This window comes from Mustela putorius, unplaced genomic scaffold (genome assembly GCF_011764305.1).
Source record: "Mustela putorius furo isolate JIRA1106 unplaced genomic scaffold, ASM1176430v1.1 tig00000874_pilon_pilon_pilon, whole genome shotgun sequence".
Classification (NCBI taxonomy): domain Eukaryota; kingdom Metazoa; phylum Chordata; class Mammalia; order Carnivora; family Mustelidae; genus Mustela; species Mustela putorius.
The window spans coordinates 2,575,134-2,595,386 of NW_025421505.1; the positions used below are offsets into that span (position 1 = coordinate 2,575,134).

Consider the following 20,253-nt stretch of genomic DNA (forward strand, 5'->3'; position numbering starts at 1 on the left):
GAGAGCAGCTCAAGTTTGCTAGCCAACTAGCAAAATGAGCATGGAGAGGTCCGGAAACCCATTGTTCCCCTAAGCCTCAACTTCTAAGTCAGAAAGTAGCTAGTTGGTACTGGGTGCCCAGAGCCAGCCCTAGTGTGATTTCTATCAGGGCTGCACAGCAACCCGGTTGTGTGTGTGTGCGTGTGTGTGTGTGTGTGTGTGTATGTGAGCGCGCGCGCGCGCGCGCGCGCGTTACAGGACCTTTACTTACTAGCCAAGGCACCCTCTCTAGGCAGAAGGAGCCTCTGTGGATGCCACAGACCATTTCCGGGCTGGCTTATTGAAGGATGGCCAAAGGTCATAGGGGGTGTTCTCTAGAGTCCTGCTGCTCAGTGTGGTCAGAGGACCATGGGCAACAGCATCACCTGACTGATGGCTTGTTTAGCTTGTAGAACCTGAGGCACCTGGACAAACCCAGTGACTCTGAATTTGCATTTTAATCCTGTGGCACGTTTAAGTTTGAGAAGCACAGGTCCAGGTGGTAGCAAGGGGGTTAGCGGAGGGATCTGCCTCTCAGCCCCGCCTCCTCCCCCCTCTTTGCTCTCCTCTTTAGCAAAGCTCGGCCCCGCATTGGTCTTGCACAAAATTTCTGCGAACCCCGAGTGTATGCGGAGGGGGAGTGCAGGAGCTGCCCCGGCGCCGGGGTAGGGCAGCTGGGTAACTGGCTTGGCAAGGGGCTGCTTTCTCCCAGCTCCCGACTCCGCAGAGTGGAGACACTCCCCCCGACTCCCCCCACCCCCCACCGCAGCTGCTACGGCCTGCCTCCCGCCGGCTGCCGCGAAAACCCGGAACAGCTGCGTGCGCTCGTGGAAAGTCCTCCTAGGGGCGAAGCCGGGCAGCTGGGCATGCTCAGTAGCTGGGGGAGGCTTGGGTGGAGAGTAGAAAGCCGCGGCTCTGCCTCCCACCCCCTCCCTCTGGCCCCCGCCCCCCTTGCCCCTACCCAGCCCGTAGTAGTTGCCCGGCGTGCGCCCGCGGAGACCGGGAACATGGCGCTCCGAGCGATGTAACAGCCGCGGAGGAGAAGCGGAGGAGGCGCCGCCGCTGCGCTGACAGCCAGCCGCCAGGTAGGCAGGCGCGCCAGGATGGGCTGCCTGGGTGGGTAGCCGCGCGGGGAGGGGCGCTTGCGGGGATGCGCCCGGCTGGGACCCCGGGCATCTCGCTTCGCCCGCGGAGGATGCGAAGCGGGCATCTGACAGCGCGCGATTGTGCATCGCCTAGGAGATGCCAGAGGCTGGGGACCGGCGGGCTGCAGGGCAGGGATCCGGGGACCGCCCCCACCCCCCATGCACTGCCATCCAGCCTGGGCTCTCTGCGGGTCAAATAAAGGATAGTTCCTTTCTGCCGGGCGAGAGGGCGCGGGGGAGACCCCCGGATACCAGTTTTGGGAGTGCGCTGGTCCCCCGGACCGCTAGCGAGCCCCGCACCGGTTCTTTGTGTATACAGCCGCGCACGCCCAGGGGGGAGCCAGGGTGTTTCTCCCCAGGCGTGTTGCACATATTGCTAGGGCAGGATTTCCGTATGGTTTTTGTCTCTTGGCAGGTGTGGACTGGAAGATGTAATAGCTGAACCTTTATGGGGCTGTGTTTTCCTTTGTTACTTGCCTTGGTGTGTGTGTGTGTGTGTGTGTGTGTGTGTGTGTGTATGTGTGTGCGCGCGCGTGGTGGGTTGTAATGGAGAGAGAGAACTTCTGCTCGTGGGCACGGGTGTGGGCAGAGCGTGGAAGAGGATCTCGGTTCCAAACTCTTGTCAAAATCGCGTGTGGTGTCGGCCTCCTGGAGGGTAAACTTGAAAAGTCTAAAGATCATCTGTGCCCGGGTTTGGAGAAGCGTGTTTGTCCTTCTCGAACCCATGTGTGTGTAGCTGGAGGTTTAAACATGGGACTCGAGTTAATTCAATATTAGGTATCAGTTAAGGGAATTTGAACCAGTGGGGCTGCTTGTGGTGGCCTTTTTTTTTTTTTTTTTTTTTTTTTTGTCAAATTAATAGAGAAGTTGGCAGGAAGCCAGGAGAAAGTGTTATCTTTAATAGCTGGTGACAGTTTGGGAGGTTAAATACGCTTTTGGGGAAATTGGGAAGCCTGGCTTTGTACGGGGTTCTACCAAGAAATAACCATGGGGTCTTAGATAACTCACAAAATCTCTCAGCATGTCCCTTTTCTCTTCTGGGGTTTGGTGGTCTGTAGATAAAATGTCTCTCACCTGATTCCAGATGGACAAGACACTCTTGAAAAGCCCTTCCTACACTAGAAGTCTATGAAACTGGCACCCCAGAATAACAGCTCTGCCGCCTTGTATTTCTATATCTGTTATATTCAGCACAACTCCCTGAGTTAAGGAGAGAAGGTAAATTTAGAGCATGCTTTTATTTTTTACTTTATCATTTAAGGGATGGACATCTGTGACTATGATGTTTAGAGACCCTTTCCTCCGTACTTATTTATTCTTTTGGTCTCCTTAGGTGGCAAGAATGAGTCAGTATCATCAAAATGAAATGGGGAGTGCTTGAGGAAAATGCGTCTAAGTAAATTAAAGCCGTAAATGTCCAATCTGATGGTAATACCTTGAGTTGCAATACGTAATGTGCGAAGCAGAAATGCTGCTGATAGAAGCAATCGAGTTGATGGCAAGTTTATTGATAGTATTGGTCTTAGAATAAGATTTTTGTGTTCCTCTGGGAAGGGGTGAAGATTGGTTATACTAGATGCCTGCAACTTGGAATTTTGTTAATAAATGTGAGTTTTAATTGCAGGCGTTGAAAACAGTTTGGCAGCTCCTCTCCTTTGCTTCAACGCTGCAGGTGTGAGAGGCAGGTGTTCCTGGGCGTGGTACCATCTTGGTGATGAGACAGCTGAGTTTGGGCTCTGACTCCTCTGTTTTTAACTCTCTGATCTTGGGCAAGCTGTTTTACTTTGTGGCACCTTGGCTTCCTCCCCAATCCTGGGGACAGAGATTTACCTAAATGGGTGGGTGTGTGGATGACTCCTAAACCACCAGAAAAATGGTGGTGACCCCCAGAAGAGGAAGGAAATGGATATTTATTTAACATGTGTGTGCCCTGTGTTAATGCTAGTCAGCCCCAAACAAGTGATCTAATTCTCCAACTGTTTGCTTCCTAGGGCTGCCATAACAAATTGCCAAAAACCAGGGAGCTCAAAACAAAATTTATTCTCTCACTGTTTTGGAGGCTGGAGCTCCATAATCAGGATGCAGACAAGGCCATGTTCCCACTGAAGCCTCTTGGGGAGGACCCTCTTTTGCCCTTTTCCTTCCTATGGTGGCCCCAGGTGTACCTTGGCTTGTGGCAACATAGCTCCCAATTCCTATGTCCATCTTCACATGGCAAAGTCCCCCCCTCCTTTTTTTTTTTTTTTTTTTTTAATTAGGCAGACAAAGATCACAAGTAGGCAGAAAGACAGGTAGAGAGAGAGAGAGAGAGAGAGGAGGAAGCAGGCTCCTTGTGGAGCAGAGAGCCCGATGTGGGGCTTGATCCCAGGACCCTGAGATCATGACCTGAGCTGAAAGCAGAGGCTTGAGCCACCCAAGTTTCCCCTTCTTATAAGGACACCATTCATACTGAATTTAGGGTCCATTGCAATTCGGTATGACCTCCTCTTGATTATACCAGCAAAGATCCTGTTTCCAAATAAGGTCACATTTATAGGTTCTGGTTAGGCATGAATAATATTTGGAGGATGCTATGTGTCAGCATGCCTGTGATCTGTGTTTAATGACCTGATTATTTCAGCATAGGACTAAAAGGTAGAGTATTATGGCTTTGGAAAAGATTTTCAAGGTTATTTAATCCAGCTAACATATTTGATGTTTCCCAACCATGGTAAGGAAGAGCAGTATTTAGAGGTACTAGACAAATACCACTTATCTGAAAACCCTGCTGCTGCTGCTCTCAGTCTCCTACAGGTGACCTACCTGACACACCCTGTCCCAATGGCATTCGTTAATATTGCCTCTTCTCTTTTTGCTACCCCACTGACTACAATGCAAATAAGCAGCAGAAAACCAAATTGAATGAGAAAAATGACAAAAGCAACAGATACACCCCAATCTTAACACCTTTCTAATCTTTCTTATCTTGGTGAATAACACCACCATCCATGGTGTTTCTTTAGCCAGACTTGAGAATTGTCTTTGACACCTTCATCCCGTGCCCTCCAAATCCCAAATCATCACAAAGTTACATAAATTTTATCTTCTACATATATCTCTAGATAGATTCTTCTTTCCATCCCCACCACCACACCATCAAACCTCAAGTCATCATCTCTCTCCTGGATCACTAGCATAACTTTCCAGGAAGACCCCTGGCTCCTTGCTTGGCCCCTCCAATCATTCTTCAAGGACAGATAGGATCGTGTCATTTCCTTGCATAAAATGCATTCACATACTTGGGATGGGGTCCAGAGATGGTCTGAGCCTTGGATTTACTTAGCCAGCCTTATCTTGGGCATCCCCTCTTGCTATTAACATTGATCTCATGTCTGTTGGCTATCCCAAGCGCTTCCCTTATACCTTGCCAGGGCAAACTGTACTCATCCTTTAGGCTTCCTTGGTCCCCATTCTCCTTATCACCCTTCTAATTTTCTTCCATAGCCATGAGGCTCTTACCTTAATTTGTAATTTCCTATTTATTTCTTTGGATATTTAATTTCTGTAAACTCTAATGGCCATTTGTTTTGTGTCTTGCATGTAAAAGATGCTTGGTATTGGCAAATGAGTGAAAGAATAAATATTCTTACAGCATTTTCCTGTGCCAACTTAAAGATCTGATTTTTTAGAAGCTTTTTTTTTTTTTTACTAACTTGTATAAAAAGAGCAATTGAGAAACTCATTCTGATTTCAAAAGAGGAGTATTCTTGGCTTTAACAAATGCATCTTCTAAGAATTGGTTTTAAGCAAGCGGTTTAGAATTGAGTCAAAATATTTTCTAACAACAGATGTTTTTGTAAAACACGTCAGTCAACAAACACTTCACAGATACCTATTGGACATTTATATTTGCCATGTTAGGTCTTAGGGGGACAATGGAGCACTAGACTTTTAGCTTTCTAGAGATAAATAGCAAATAATAATGTGTAGTAATAACATTTATTCAGCTTCTGTCATATGCTAGCTTCTCCTCAGTCCCTATCCCTATCATTACTAGAGATAGGCTTTCTGTCTTTCCCATAACACAGAACCCAAATCACATGCACGATAAATACCCCATGAATTAATAATTAGTAGATACTATTATCCTGATATTTGAAAATAAGAAACTTGGGTTTACCTGTGGAAAAAGGAACCTGCTCATACACAGAAGAACATGCATTTGTTTTTTGAATATATCCAGGTGAGCCCTGTTCTACTTTAAAAATCATCCTGCCTATGTCTCTTATTTAACCCTGTCTCTGGGGTTAAATAAGAGACTGCTGTTCATACACGAGCAAGTTCCTGGTATGTTTCTTGGTCTTCTACAGTAATCACAATTCTTAATCGGCAGCTAAATTTTTTCATTTGTCTATTTAAATCAAGTGAGAAGTGACTGAATGACTCATTCAGCACACTTCTGGGTAGTTTTGAGAAAAGCAAAACTGAGTACCCTGTGGAAAAGAATGTGGTTCAATGCAGGACTACAAGGCTACATTTTGGGTTTCTAGGATGGCCGCAATTTCATGTAATCTTATTTCATGAAAAGTGATTTTTTTTTAAAGTAAACATTTAATGCATATGTTTAAGGAAAACTTTTCACCTAAGTAGCAAAAAAAAAAAAAAAAAAAAAAAAAAAAACCCAGACATTGTGTCTTATGTGTATAAGTGAAAGATACACAATTGAGTCAACTAAAACCTGAAGAAACTAATAAGAGCTATTTTGGTGAGATGGTTAGTTATAAAATTCATGTTTAAGAATCAGTGGTGGGGCACCTGGATGGTCCAGTGGGCTAAGCCTCTGCCTTTGGCTCAGGTCATGATCTCAAGGTCCTGGGATCGAGCCCCACTTTGGGCTCTCTGCTCAGTGGAGAGCCTGCTTCCCCCCTCTATCTCTGCCTGCTGCTCTGCCTACTTGTGATTTCACTCTCTGTGTCAAATAAATAAATAAAATCTTTAGAAGAAAATTAAAAAAAAAATGGCTACCCCGAAATACTAGTCTTCACTGACTACAAAATACAATAGAGAAGAATTTTGTTCATAAATCCGTAAAAATGTAAATTTAAGAAACATAGGAAATGTATGGAAAATATTTGGGAGTAATAAGAAGCATCTAAAGACTTGTTTAGAAAGCTGTAAGATTTTACTCAAACACATAAAATAAGAAATGAACAAATGAAAACATGCTATTCTTAAGGTAGAAAGATTTTATGAAATAGTTACTTTTCTACAATCAATCATACAATTTTATTGCTTGGGGATTTGGGGAAACTTGACGAAATGATTCTAACATCAAGCCACAAGAATTACTACAGGACTAGAGTCAAGAAGATTTTGCTAAAGAATGTATCTGGCGGTGGTTTGCCCTTACAGAAATAAAAATCTGGTCATTGAGCATCACTGTAGACGTGTAGTTCTGGTAGAGGAATCAATAGATAGCTCACTGGAATAGAGTAGCCTGGAAACAGACTCAGGTCGTTTTAGAATACAAGTGTGATAGATAAAGCTTTCTGAAAGGGGGGGGGGGGGGAATTATTCGACAAAACCAAGGCACTACACCAATAAGTAGAAAACCGTCAACTAACAACCTCTGTTTGCAAAATTCACTGAATTACAGATATATTGGAAAGTTGATCTGCCAGGTGAGAAACAAAGCTAGAAGAAAATACTTAACAATTAATGCAAAGAATGGCAGAGCAAAAGATCGCTTTGAGTATATTTTAAACTTTCATATGCAAAAATATACAGTTTAGAGCAGAAAACAATCATGGAGAAAAATATTAACAGCAAGCATGACAGAACAGTTAATAGAATAATTGCACTGAAGAACTCTTGCATATCAGTAACTAGAAAATAACACCCCAATAGAATTGTCTAATTATCTGAAGAAATGATTTGAAAGGATGAAATAAAAAGGCTAATTCACATATTTAATAAATATCTTTACTATTAACCACAGAAATGCAAATTAAAACAAAAATGTGATGCCATGTTTCATGTATTAAACAAGCAATACATAGTCATATATATGTGTGTATATATATGTATGTATTTATATATATATATGAATATAAATACTTAGTACCAGGAGGGATGCAGTGACATTTTCATTACTGCTGGTGGGAGAATTGCGTGCTACAGCCTTCCTGGAGAACAGTTTTAAAAGCATTTGACAAATATTTTCAAAGTTCAAATTATTTGACACAGTCATTTCTCTGGTTTTTAATTTTAATTTTAGTCCCTGCTGAGGAATTCTTTGCAGGCAAAGGCAATAAAGAAATTACCCTTAAAACTAAAAATTGGGGGGGCTGGTTGAAGATATTTGAAGGTCCCAAGATAATAGACAATTACGGAGTATTAAAAGTGATCCTTTCAAAGCTTATGTAGGGATGTGGAACTTCAGTTTTTTTTTTTTTTTTTAAGATTTTATTTTTTTATTTGACAGAGAGAGATCACAAGTAGGCAGACAGCTCCCTGCTGAACAGAGAGCCTGATGCGGGGTTCGATCCCAGGACCCTGAGATCACGACCTGAGCCGAAGGCAGAGGCTTAACCTGCTGAGCCACCCAGACACCCCAACTTTAGTTTCAAGTGGAAATAAGCCAGTGCACAATGATGTGTGTTTTGTGAGATGGAAATATCCTATAGGTGTGTAAAAGCTGGAACAAAAACAAAGTTAGTGTCTAGATGGTAGAATTATGGCTTAGCTTTTCTTTTCTTATACCTTTCTGAATTAAAAAAAAATAGTCAATAGCATTGTCTTATGAATCAAAAAAAACCCCATTATTTTACAAATATGGTAGTGATACACACTCAGGTTATAATTATTCATTTATGTAACACATTCATTGATTATCTCTGTGTCAGGAGCTCTGCCAAGTGTATCAGCAATGACTCTTAGTTTGCATGCAAATGAAACTGTCTAACTTGAGCAAAAAGAATTTACTAGAAGGTTATCAGAGAGCTAAGAGAATTGCCAGGAATTGGGGTGGGGTGAATGGCAAAAACAAAAAACAAAAAACAGGCTTGGAAGCAAACCAGAACCTAGTTAGCTCCAGGCTCTAAATACCTTAGGAAAAACAGGCTCCATCCAGGAATAGGGCTGCTCAGGGCTGGGCCACAGTCTAGGGTAGTTATACCTGGACTCAACCTCCCCTGCAGGCCCCTCCTTACCCCCCAACCAACTCAGCCTCTGGGCATCCAGGAGGGAAGGGCACCTCAATTAGCAGGCCCACTGCCCCCTTTACTAAAAAAGAAACCGGAAAGATGGGTGATAACCAAAACCAAACCAACATGAAAAAGACAATTAAAAAGCCCATTACCCCAGGATTTATAGGCCAGCAGGGTTGAATAGCAGCCTGCCTTCTTCCTCCTCCTCAGAGAACATTTGAGATGTGGACAGACAGCTACTATGAGGTTCATGATGCTGTGTGTGTGTGGTGGTCCCTCACCCAGGAGATGCTGTTTTCTCCTGGAATCAGCAGGGACATGTCCTGCAGATGGCTTTCAGACTCGATCTTTGGGTATGGGCGGGAGTTTTGAGGGGAGGCCCCATTCTCCAGTGAGTTAAGAACCAGTGGGAAGGATTATCTGATCCAGTTTCACAGAAGCAAGAGGTATAGTTTAGAAATGGATGGGGGTGCCAGCACAAGTCTAAGCCTGTTTTTATTCTGACTTACATTTAGCAAGTCCTGTAGTAATGATTTTGAACTTGTCCACCATGAATACTGTGGTCTCAGTTCAAATAGCTTGGTACGTCATTCCAAACATCCATAGGTAAGTTGGTATTCTTCCCCCAGTTCTTGTCATAAAAGGAAATGTCTGTGGCTATCCGGGTAATTTCATGCTCAGGTTCATGTTGCTTTTGTAATTATTTATAAACTTTTCCCCAAGGAAAGACTTGCCAATGGAAGGGAAAAAGGGAAATTGTTCTTCGGTGGCACTAAAAAAACTTCGGCTCAGGTCGTGATCTCTTAAATTCCTGGGAGAGGCCCCCACCCTAGACATTGCCCTGCAGAAAACTCAGCTGCTCTGTCCCCCAACTTCTGTGTACCTGCACAGCCACCCCCAACCCCCCCCAGTACCAAAGAGCCCATGTGCCCCTTGGTCCCCCTCTGTGCTCTGCTGTGCTTACCCAGGTCTTGGATTTCACTGCTCAAAAGGCTCCTGAGCCCAAGGGTGGCTGAGCAGAGACTGTTGGTGGGAGGTGTGGCTGGAGCTCTGGACAGGAGGAAATTATAGTCCACACACAGGAGCTGGAGGTTAGGGTGGAAAGAGCAAGGGGACCAGGCAGGAGGCTGGGGCTCCTTACTCAGCTGGGTTCTGGAATTCAAGAAATTGGAATTTAAACTCGGCTTCTAGGTTGCTATGAAGGCATGCTTGTCAAGCTAGGCAGATAGAACATATTTAATAAGTTTTAGCTTGATTTATCATATGTAAATGTATAATAATTAAGACTCCATTTATGCTTTTGTAATCATTTAATACAGCCTTCCCTGAGGAAAGACTTGCAAAGGGAAGGGAAATGTTAGACTTGGGCCGGCTCAGTTAAGTCTTTTAGAAAGATGGTACTCAGTTGTGTACACACACACCCCCCAATTAGCTACTGGTGCAACAATACAGAGCAGGAGAAAAGTGGGTTGCACTCCTGCGATTATAGCTAACACACTGAACAAGATGCATTAAATCATCATCCCAGTACTTTACCTGTATATCTTAATTAATCTTCAGAAGGGCTCTATAAAATATATCATTCAAGTTAGGTCGGATAGTGAAGAGGAATCAAACTCAATCCAATGTCAGTAGATAAGAAAAGTTTTGTTTGGAGTCCTTGAACCTTCAATAATGTACAAATCACTGGATTAATCAACCCACTCTGACTCTCCAGTCCTCTGATTCAGCATTTCTGTTCATGCAAATTTCCCCATGGAAAGGGAAGGTAAATGCGTTGATGTCCTCGCTGTGTTCAGTGTTAGGATTAACTGAATGATCAGAAGTAAAAATCAATATCTGGTGGCTTGTAGGAGAAACACATTTGGTTGACATTTTAAAACAGATGTCAGGAGAGTCCCTTTGCCAGTTTTCCAAGGAATTACCACTTACATCATTGGTGTTGAAGGTAAATTAGCAATGGAGGTACCTTTCTTTTTCCTATAAAGCACTGGTTCCTAACCCAAGCCTCCATTTCCCCCACTGTCCAACTGAATCAAGAGGACGTTATCCGAGCGTTGGTTCTGTCGCTCTTTTAATAACAAGTTCTAGAAGGAAGGAGGGAGGAGGGGCATGAGCTCACTCACACCTTCAGTCCCAAATATAAATTCTATGACAGAGTCACCAATTGTTAGCTTCACTTTTCAAATTCAAGGTTGACCTACTGTTTAAGAAACTCTTTAACTGTTTTCTGATGGAACTTGACCCGTTTGCATCTGAGGATGATCATCTGAATCATGCAAATAGATATTTGTTTAACACACTGGTTTTCAAAGTAAGTTGTTCTGAAGTGTCATCTGAGTTGCCCACCTGCCTAATTTAGCTGCACTGCAATTTACTGGCCCGGGAAAAGTAGTCTTCACTACTTCCTAGTAGTGAAGACTAGAAAACTTCATTTGTTTAAAAGATTCTTCCCCCAAAGTAGAGACAGTTGCTACATGGGTATGATTTAATCTCTAAAAATATAAACAGTGATGGGGGGTGGTGGTTAAAGTTAAAAAAAAAAGTCTTAAACTGATGTAGAGTTTTCTTGATGTCTAAGTTTCAGAGACATGGAAACAAATAATGAAAAGGAGATTTCTAATAGTATTTGAGTAACAGCCTTTCATGACTTGAGTTAAATAGTAGTGTTAGTGTGTTTTACCCCCTCCTATGCAAGGAGTCCTTAAATCTCCACTTTCTTGCATATGCCCTTCCCCTTCTCACTGCCACGTTCCATAGCATCTGTTAGACCTTGTGTCAGCCTCTTTATCTTTTCTGCCTTCATTCCCACCTCAAAACAAAACAAACACAAAAACATAAGATCATCTGATATCACCATCCCACTGAAAACTTCCTACCCAACTATCACTCCCCTGTCCTACCCTCCATCCGTCCACCCCCCAAAATCTTCTCATACCTGGTTTTAGGTTGCCCCTCTCAAAACAGTCATCACACTGTTTTGTAGATATTTTCTTATTTGGTTTCTTTTTTTTTTTTTTTTTTAAGATTTTATTTATTTGTTTGACAGATCACAAGTGAGGCAGGTGGTGGGGGGAGCAGACTTCCCACTGAGCAGAAAGCCCAATGCGGGGCTTGACCCCAGGACCCTGGGATCATGACCTGAGCTGAGGTCAGAGGCTCAACCCACTGAGCCACCCAGGTGCACCCCCCTTCTTGTATTAGACCAAGAACTCTTCTAAAGCAGGTAACTTGTCTCTTGGTGTCTGTATCCTCAGTATCAAGCTTTATGCATATGTAAGGTCTTTAATAAATGTTTGTGGGAGGAAAAAATGTTTGTGGATAAATGCATGTTACCTAGGCTAAATAATGAGTCTAGAAGCAAAAGAGTAATGTGATGGTTTAAAATTGTGGAATGGGACCTAGAAATGGTCTAATCCATTTCCTTAATACTAGCATTGACTAGGAATTTTTTTTTCCTTCTACTTTCTATAAATGAAAAACATGTGGAAGGAAAGATTGATACTGTGTTTCTGGTTAGAGACCAATTCCAATATTGAATATGGGTATAAAGTAGACCTTCTAAATACATTGAAAAGAAAGTAATGAAGCAAACCATAAATGAAGAACCAGCTTTCCAGGAATAGAGTAAATAAACTGAACTTCTGGGATGCCTGGGTGGCTCAGTTGGTTCAGTGGGTGCCTTCAGCTTGGCTCACGATCCCAGGGTCTTGGGATTGAGTCCTACATTGGACTCCTTGCTCAGCAGGGAACCTGCTTCTCCCTTTTCCTGCTCTGCCTCCACTCCCTCTGCTTGTGCTCTCTCTCTCTCTGACAAATAAGTTTTTTTTGAAAGACTTTATTTATTTGAGAGAGAGCATGAGTAGGGAGAAGGTCAGAGGGAGAAGCAGACTCCCCATGGAGCTGGGAGCCCGATGTGGGACTTGATCCTGGGACTCTGGGATCATGACCTGAGCCGAAGACCATACTTAACCAACTGAGCCACCCGGTGTCCCAATAAAAATAAATAAATAAATAAATAAATAAATAAATAAATAAATAAAATAAACTGAGCTTCTTAAAAAAATATTACAAATAGTTATTTGATTACCAGATGCAACTTCCACTTCTCCGATGTCTCAAACCTGATATGAGTATGCATGGTGGTGATGCTTGAATATTAGTTGATATTTTATATCGAAAGCTAGGGTTTTATTCACTTCTGCTCTGGTCTTTGGTACCACGTGTTTCCATAGTAACAGATGCACTAAAAAATGAGAAAAACCAGGAAGACTGGGGAGGGAAATGAATCAAAGTAAGTGGTTCGAGTAAGGGTTTCCCTAATGTGGGACCAGGGTCTCTTCAGGCTTCTGGTCACAGATATTTGTGGCAGGATGCCCAGAGAGAGACTATTCTAGGGTGATAACTGGAAGGGATTTTAAAGACTGTATATAGATACACTATGACAGCAATTACTTGGTTGACTTCAGCTTGGATTCCTGTGGCGGGTACCTGCATTGCAACATTAGCATTCTACTCGGGTTGAAAGAAACACTCAACACCCAGAGCCCACTAACAACTAGGAATCAGGGAACACAAATGGAGACTTTTACTATCTGTGAAATATAGTTCGGCTGTCCTTTGAAAGCTGGAAAGTGTGGGAGAACCCTGTGAATTAGGTACAAACCACTTGACAATGCCATTTTAGAGCAGAGCCTTGTGGTCTGGATATGTTCTTTTTGGCACACATGGTGTGAAATTTCCCCTAAAAATTCAGCTTTCTTCTCTTTTAAAAGAAAACTGATATATACACAAGTACAAAATCTGGCAGTGCGAGGTTTTCTTATGGCACCCATTCACTGTAGCTGAGAAGCTGTCTTCATCATAGACAGGTAATGGAGTCTTCACTCTGTCACAGTTTCCATCACTCCCTTAGGGATCCCGTCAGGCCATTTTATTGTTTAAGTTGCTGTCTTGTTTCTTGAAGTCTTTTGAATTTGTCATCTTTGGGTTACAGGAGAGGATTGCTTTATGGTTTTGAGTCATTATTATACAATGTTCCTTCTTAATCTCATTTCCTGAAAATATAAGCCTATTTGTTTAATAATTTAAATATAAGGCAAATGAGATTTCAGAAAGATATATTTTTATAGTTCCATCCTAGGGTAAAAAAAATATTGAGTTAAGCCTTCTTAGTATTTGCTGGGAATATTTGCATAGTTAAGCTTCAGTACCTCAACTTCAATATTTTTGCAATACGGGGTAATTATTAAAAACTTCCTCTGTGTTCCATTTGAATTAAGCCAAAATAGAAAAGGAAATCCTGTGGTCTTGAGCTTGCTGGAGGTAGGGATTATCAAAACTCAGAGGGATGCTATCATATTTCATGTGATACTATCATCTGGAAAATATAAAACATTCAGAATGCAAATATGCCCACAGAAGTGAGGGAGAACCTTATAAATGATATGCACTCTATAGAATACCTGGGAGAAGCTCAAAATCAATTTTGGAATCACCCAGGGCAACTGAGAATAATGATATCACTGTACCTTCCTAAAAAGTAATGAAAAACGAATGAGATAGAAAATTCCAGAGTTGTCCCTAGAGTTACTATTTGCTTGAAATAGGAGCATAAGAGAAGACTTTAGAAAGTGGCTTCCCAGTTCTTTTCAGACCTCAGCTTGATTTTACTTGTTTGTTTATTTGAGAGAGAGATCAGGAGCAAGGGGAAGGGTAGAGGAAGAGGGAGAAGCAGACTCCCTGCTGAATGGGGAACCATGACACAGGGCTTGGTCCTGGGACCCTGGGGTCATGACATGAGCTAAAGGCAGACGCTTAACCAACTGAGCCACCCAGGTGACACCCCTATGCCTGATTTTAAACACAGAACACCACCTGCCTGTCAGAGGGGGTTTTCTTTCCTAGGTAAACCGGATTGTGCAAAGACTGTCAATGTCCCTATAAAACAACTTTTGAAGTTAATCACTTAACTGGTAGGAGGATTAAAAAAAAAACAAAAACAAAACCAAAAATAATTGGATCTTTTAGGGTGGTGCCTGCCTGCTTCTGCTTTTTTGGTTTTTGTGTTTTTGTTTTGTTTTGGTTTGGTTTTTTTGGACAGGCTAGATAAAAAGGATTAAAGGATAAAAATTTAAAAATAGGATAAAAGTAGATACGACAGTGACCATTCCTCACTAGTCATTCATTTATCCCACAGACTTGAGTTCAGTACTGCAGTGTTGACTGGGGTGGTACTTCAGTGAATATAGATAAAAATCCCACAGGGGAGAGACAGTAAACAATAAATGAAGAAAGGGATAGAATGTTGGAAGGTGATTGGAGCTTTGGAAAAAAGAGTGCTATCAAGGGGTTAGGAAGTGAGTGGGATGGTGGCAGGAAAGGGTGCAGTTTTAAATGGGTGTGTGTGTGTGTGGGGGGAGTCAGGATAGGCCTTGTTGAAGGTGACATTGAAGAAGAAGAGGGAACTGCTCATGCAGGTCTGCCTTGTAAGGCATATGGGAGAACATCCCAGCAGAGAGAACCGAGTGCACAGGCCCCAAGGTACAATGCCTGGCTTGTGGGAGGAAGTCCGGGGAGAACTAGTGTGGCTAGAACAAAGTGAAGGAGGGGTCAGAGTCAGCAGGGCACCTTAGCCTTTTCTCTGAGCAAGATGGGGAGCCACTGGAGAGATTTGAGCAGAGGACAGAATCTGACCTATTTTACCAGGAGTTCTCTGGCTTCCCTGTTGAGAAGGCGCAAGTATGAAAGTGGGGAGACTGATCAGGGGAACATTTTGATAATTCCAATAAGAGAGATGGTGGCGTGACCAGACTTAGAGCTGTGGAAGTGGTGAGTTGTGACCCAGTTCTTACACATTTTGCAGGCAGGGTTTCTTTAGGATTCAGGATGGGTTATGAGAGGAAGGGAAGAGTCCAGGAAGACTCCAACATTTTTGACCTGAGCACCTGGAAGAATGAAGCTGCCTTCACCTAAGGAAGGGAGGACTGTGGGAGAAGATTTCTGGGGGGTCAATTAGGAGTTTAGTTTAAACAGTGGACATCTTCTGGTGGAAATGTTGAGTAGTTTGTGAGTCTGGGGTTAAGGAAAAAAGTCTGGGCTGGAGATAGAGATGATGATCTCACCAAAGCAAGTGAGTTTAGATAGAGAAGGAATCCAAAGGTTGAATCCTGGGTCGAATGTGGGTAGAAGAGGTGGCTAGAACCCTTGGGTAGAAGAGGTGGATCCAGTAGAACCAGCAGAGCCAGCTGCTCCAGGATCTACCCAATCATGGACATGGTGGTTGACAGGCTGCTCTTTAGGGTGATGGGGGCTGAATGGGTCATGTGACCCTGATCCTCTGCAGGCTACTCTCAGCCTGTTCCCATGCAACTGAGCAGGGATCCAAGAGAAAAGGGAGGTACACAGGCATCTTAAGGCCCAGACTGGGAGAAGGTACATGATCACTGTAAGCACATTCTCTTGGTCAGAGCAGATTTCGAGGCCAGCCCAGATTTAAGGGGTAGGGAAGTGGTCGCTACTTAAAAGTTGCTGCACAGTCCCATTGCAAAGGCCTTGGATGCAGAGGTGGAGGCTATGGCTGTTTTGCAGTGTATTCCAATTTGCATACGAATGGCCTCTTGCAAAGACTCTTAGAAATTTTCATTTGGAAATAGAATTTTAAGTGTCGGGTCACATGTCAGCCTCATTCTTGAGCCGCTGAGGGCACTGTTACTGCAGCCCTGCTAACTTCCCAGATTTTTCTTGGTGAAAATAGTTTTTCATGCAGTTCCATGTTGACAGAATTTGAACCACAGCTCTGGCTCCTGGGATTTTAATAATTTCTGAGATGAAGTTATGGCACACAGTAGGTGCTCAAGAAGCTATTTATGTGGCTATAGAAAGACAAGCTATACTATAGAGTTAGAACGATGGTGTTTACCATAACAGATCATCTGAGCATTTATTACTTGCCAGATATTGTTGCATGCATTACGTGCCCTATCTTATTTAATGCTTCCAGTGGGCTTATGAATGAGGTGCTCTCCTTATTCTCATCTTATGACTAGTGACTGGTAGAGTCCCCATCCAGGAGCAGATCTTCCTTGCTTTATTAAAACTATTCTCCTGCAAGCATAAAAGATGAAGTTAGAAAGTACTTTCTTAAGTTCTAAAACCCAATTCCTCTGACCTCCTCTGTTTTAGATTGGGTCCCCACACCCCTCCCGAAACATACCTTGAGTCAAGGAGTCAGGAACAAATAGTTTATTTGGAAAGTTCCAGAAACACCATTAGAAGAGAAGGGGAAGTAACATAAAGAAGGAAAAGCTACCCGAACTTGAATTTACTATTGACGGAACTGGAAATGGTGTATAACTCACGCTTCAGAATGATTCCTTCCAAAAAGGAAGAGCTGAGATATTTATACACCAACTTCCATCTGGAACTGGTTGAAGACTGTACCCAGGGGATGTTAATTCAGCTGTATTTCCAACCTTACGTGGTTTGGAAAAAGCTCCTAGGAACACAGATACAGGCCATTGGAAGTTTTAGGAGGTATATGGATGGCATTAAAAGGGCTTGATATGTCCATACCTGGTTTTTCCTTAGCATGTGTCTGCACAACTTCACAGGTCAGTGTGTTTTTGTTTTTTAGTTTTTGTTTTTATTTTTTTGAAAACGCTATCTTTTGCTAGCCAATGGTGAGTATATTAATTGGATGATCGAACAGCATAGACAAGGACACCGCATGTACAGTGGAAGAGGACACTGAGCCAGAGGTGAGTTGCTCTCATAATCATGGTCATTCCAATTGAATGCAGTCATATAACTGTCAGTACTGACTTGGGGTCTTAGGTAATTAAACATGCCATTGTTAAATGTACTGGATACTGAAAAATGGGACAGAAGTAAGGCTATAATTGACCTTGTGACAAAACAGAGGATAGAATATTCCCCAGGAGTAAATCGTTTGCCCATGTAATGCAATTGCATTCTTGTCAGACACTGGTGGACCAGTTCGTAAACCATCTCCTTCAAGGCATTAATGGAACTGTGTCCCAAATAAGGTATTTCATGCCATGATCATTTTTTAGCAGCAGATAACACGAAAGCAGGGAAACATTGGAGAAAATATAATAAAAGTTGTATCTATTAGCAGGAATAATAAAAATGGTCTTGAGTCTGGGCCTTGCTAGGAACCCCAAACCAAAAATATTTTTGCATAGAGAAAGAAGGGGGTGTAAACATATGTTGAGGGCAGAGACAAGGCTTAGTCATATTTATATATGGGTATACAGTAAACGTTGGTATATTTTAACGGGGTGTTGAAATGTACTTGATAGGCAGTTAGCAGCCTGTAGTGGGGTTGCAGAAAATAACCCAGATGGTTCCCTTGATAAAACTTATCAGTTGAAGTGGTTTGGGATTGTAGGCAAAGTGTTTTAAAATTGGCCCTCTGCCTCAAATAGTGTGGCACAAGAAAGGGATCCAAAGCTGATGAGGTCGTAACAATGATCACCAGTGAGGATACTCAGGTTTGGCAGGTCCCAAATCATTGCACCTTCAAAATAATGCCTGTTAAGCCTTAGATTTGAGGTATTTTTTTTTTTTTAAGATTTTATTTGTTTATTTGATAGAGATCACAAGTAGGCAGAGAGGCAGAAAGAGGAGGAAGCAGGCAGGCTCCCTACTGAGCAGGGAGCCCAATGTGGAACTCGATCCCAGAACTCTGGGATCATGACCTGAGCCAAAGACAGAGGCTTTAGCCCAGTGAGCCACCGAGGCGCCCTTTGAGATATGGTTTTAAGAAACTCATCCTCATTGGTATAGCAAGGAGCCCTCTAGGTTTCCTTCTCACACCAGATAGCACCTTGCATGCTAGAGCTTCCCACCAGGAATGGCAGAAGCATGTAGAGTCCTTCTGTAATTTCTGGGGTGCCTAAAGGGGTAAGGAGGAGGACGCCGAAGAGTGCTATCAGAGCCAGAGGAAGAGTGGTCCTCGGTGGCTTTGGACCATCAACACTGAGCCCTTCATTACCATCTTCGGTTGCTCTAAGTGTGGAAACCCTGAGGGTTTCAGTTTTGCCCTTCCCTCTTCAGAACTTAAGGACTCACTGTTTAGTTACTTTATATTCAGGACATCTGTGTTGTAAAAATTCAGGGGCACCATTCACCTCTGGTCTGTGTGAATGGCGCCTCCTGGTGGTGTAGTCCGCAGCCTGAATGGGCCTCTTGCAGGGACAACGCTTATGATGTGCTTGGTTTGATCCAAACTTGGTAGGGTGGATCACCATGCCTTGTAATCAAGTGTTTTCTGTTCCTTTTCCCCCTTGCTCCTGGTGGACTGGAGGAAGCTAGACTTTAGCTATTCCTAATCAAGCCTCTCATGTGACGCCCTGTGTGTTGAGTTGCTCAATTCGTCTTTATAGAACACATGAATGAGGATGATGCTCTGACTTGGGAGCCTTGATGAGGTGTTAGGCCCCGTGTGAATTGTTTTGTCTGTTGCTGTTCCTTGACCCAAACAAACACCCTGTTGGATATTTTCAAGAGCTGGTCATTGATATAGCAGGGAGGTGAACCCAGAGGACCCCTAGAGGAGTGGCCAGGAGGACTGTTCTCCTAGAAGAGGAGTAAAGGACAGGAAGGAGTAGATTCAGGGAAGCTTGGTGGTGGGAAGCTGAACGTTCTTGTTGGGAGCCATCTCTATTTATCTTCAAAGATGAAGGCAAAATGACTCACTCAGTTAGACGTGGAAGGTTGTGGCGGTCTTGACAACGGTGATGGCAGTTTTAAGGAGAGTGGAGAAAGTATGCACTGGTCTTTGCAGAAATTCAGAGAGACTTAGTTGCTAAGAGACCGTAGCATTTCCATGTCTTTCCATCAATTTCTGTTAATGAAACCATGGCTGCGAGTGAAAACTCTAAGTACACATTTTCTTTGTATCTACCAAAAAAAAAAAAAAAAGAGAGTTTGGCCCATTTAATTAGAATCTAAAATAAAAGCAGAGAGGCTTTGGGCACATAGGGGAAATTTGAATTTTGTCAAATGCATTTAAAGGAAATAAACACTACTTCTACTGATTTCTGACTATTGATTCATTTTCATGAAAGGTGATATTAAGAGGAGGAAATACGAATGGACTCCCTGTAGGCTGAACTTTTACAGCCTGAAGCTATTGGAAGCACAGACTGAGAGTATTCAACCCGATTCTTTTGCTTGAAGAAGACTCAGCTCAAAGGGGTGTAGCTCACAGTGTACCAAGCAAAGTAGTCTCTACTGACCTGAATAGTTGAAATGTCCAGCAATACATCTGGTTCAGAAGCTTAGAAGTATTATCATGGTACCATTTCTTACCATCTCCCAGCTTTGTATGTTTCTGGATGGGCTTCATTCTCAAGCAGGTTCTCCCTTTTTTTTTTTTTTTTTCTGATAAGATGGCCCCCCTCCAGCTCTAGGTTTAGAGCCTACTAATGTTAAAAGGCAGAATGCCCAAGAAATCCAGCAAAAGTCTCAGAATTGGATTTCAGTGTTAATTCTGTGGGGGTCACATGAAAGTGCTTCTTCCTAGTCTCATTACTTGGGGGAATGTATTACCCTCTGACCCCACTTGAGCCCAAACCTGTCCCCAGAGTCAGAAGTCAGAGTGGAGTTCCTATCTCCTGAACCACCTGGACTATGAGTCTGTGTGTGGGGTGAATGTAGAGAGGATTCACAAGGAGTATCAGGATGTTATCCAAAACAGGAGCAATAGATGTCATTATGAAAAAATTTTGTCCTTAGAATGGATAAAATTAAAATTGACCATTGCAATTCTATTCCCTACAAAGTTTCCTGGCCCAGTGAAATTTCTCTGGTCACATGATTTTGGCAGCTCTTATTGGACTAATTGTATTTAAAAATTTCTATTTTTCCTGGAAATG

At 42.9% G+C, this 20,253-nt stretch overlaps 1 long non-coding RNA gene across 2 annotated transcripts in view; it reads left to right on the forward strand.

Moving 5' to 3' along the window:
- The first annotated feature begins 496 nt into the window (after window positions 1–496).
- Window positions 497–20,253, forward strand: part of LOC123393561 — a 125,260-nt gene continuing 105,503 nt past the window's right edge. Inside the window, exons 1-3 of one of the 2 annotated variants that reach the window (XR_006608388.1) lie at window positions 499–1,103; window positions 2,248–2,381; window positions 2,497–3,409. This is a non-coding gene — a long non-coding RNA (uncharacterized LOC123393561). Of the gene's footprint in view, window positions 1,104–2,247; window positions 2,382–2,496; window positions 3,410–20,253 lie in introns of those variants that run through there. The other variant, XR_006608389.1, reaches the window with a different exon arrangement.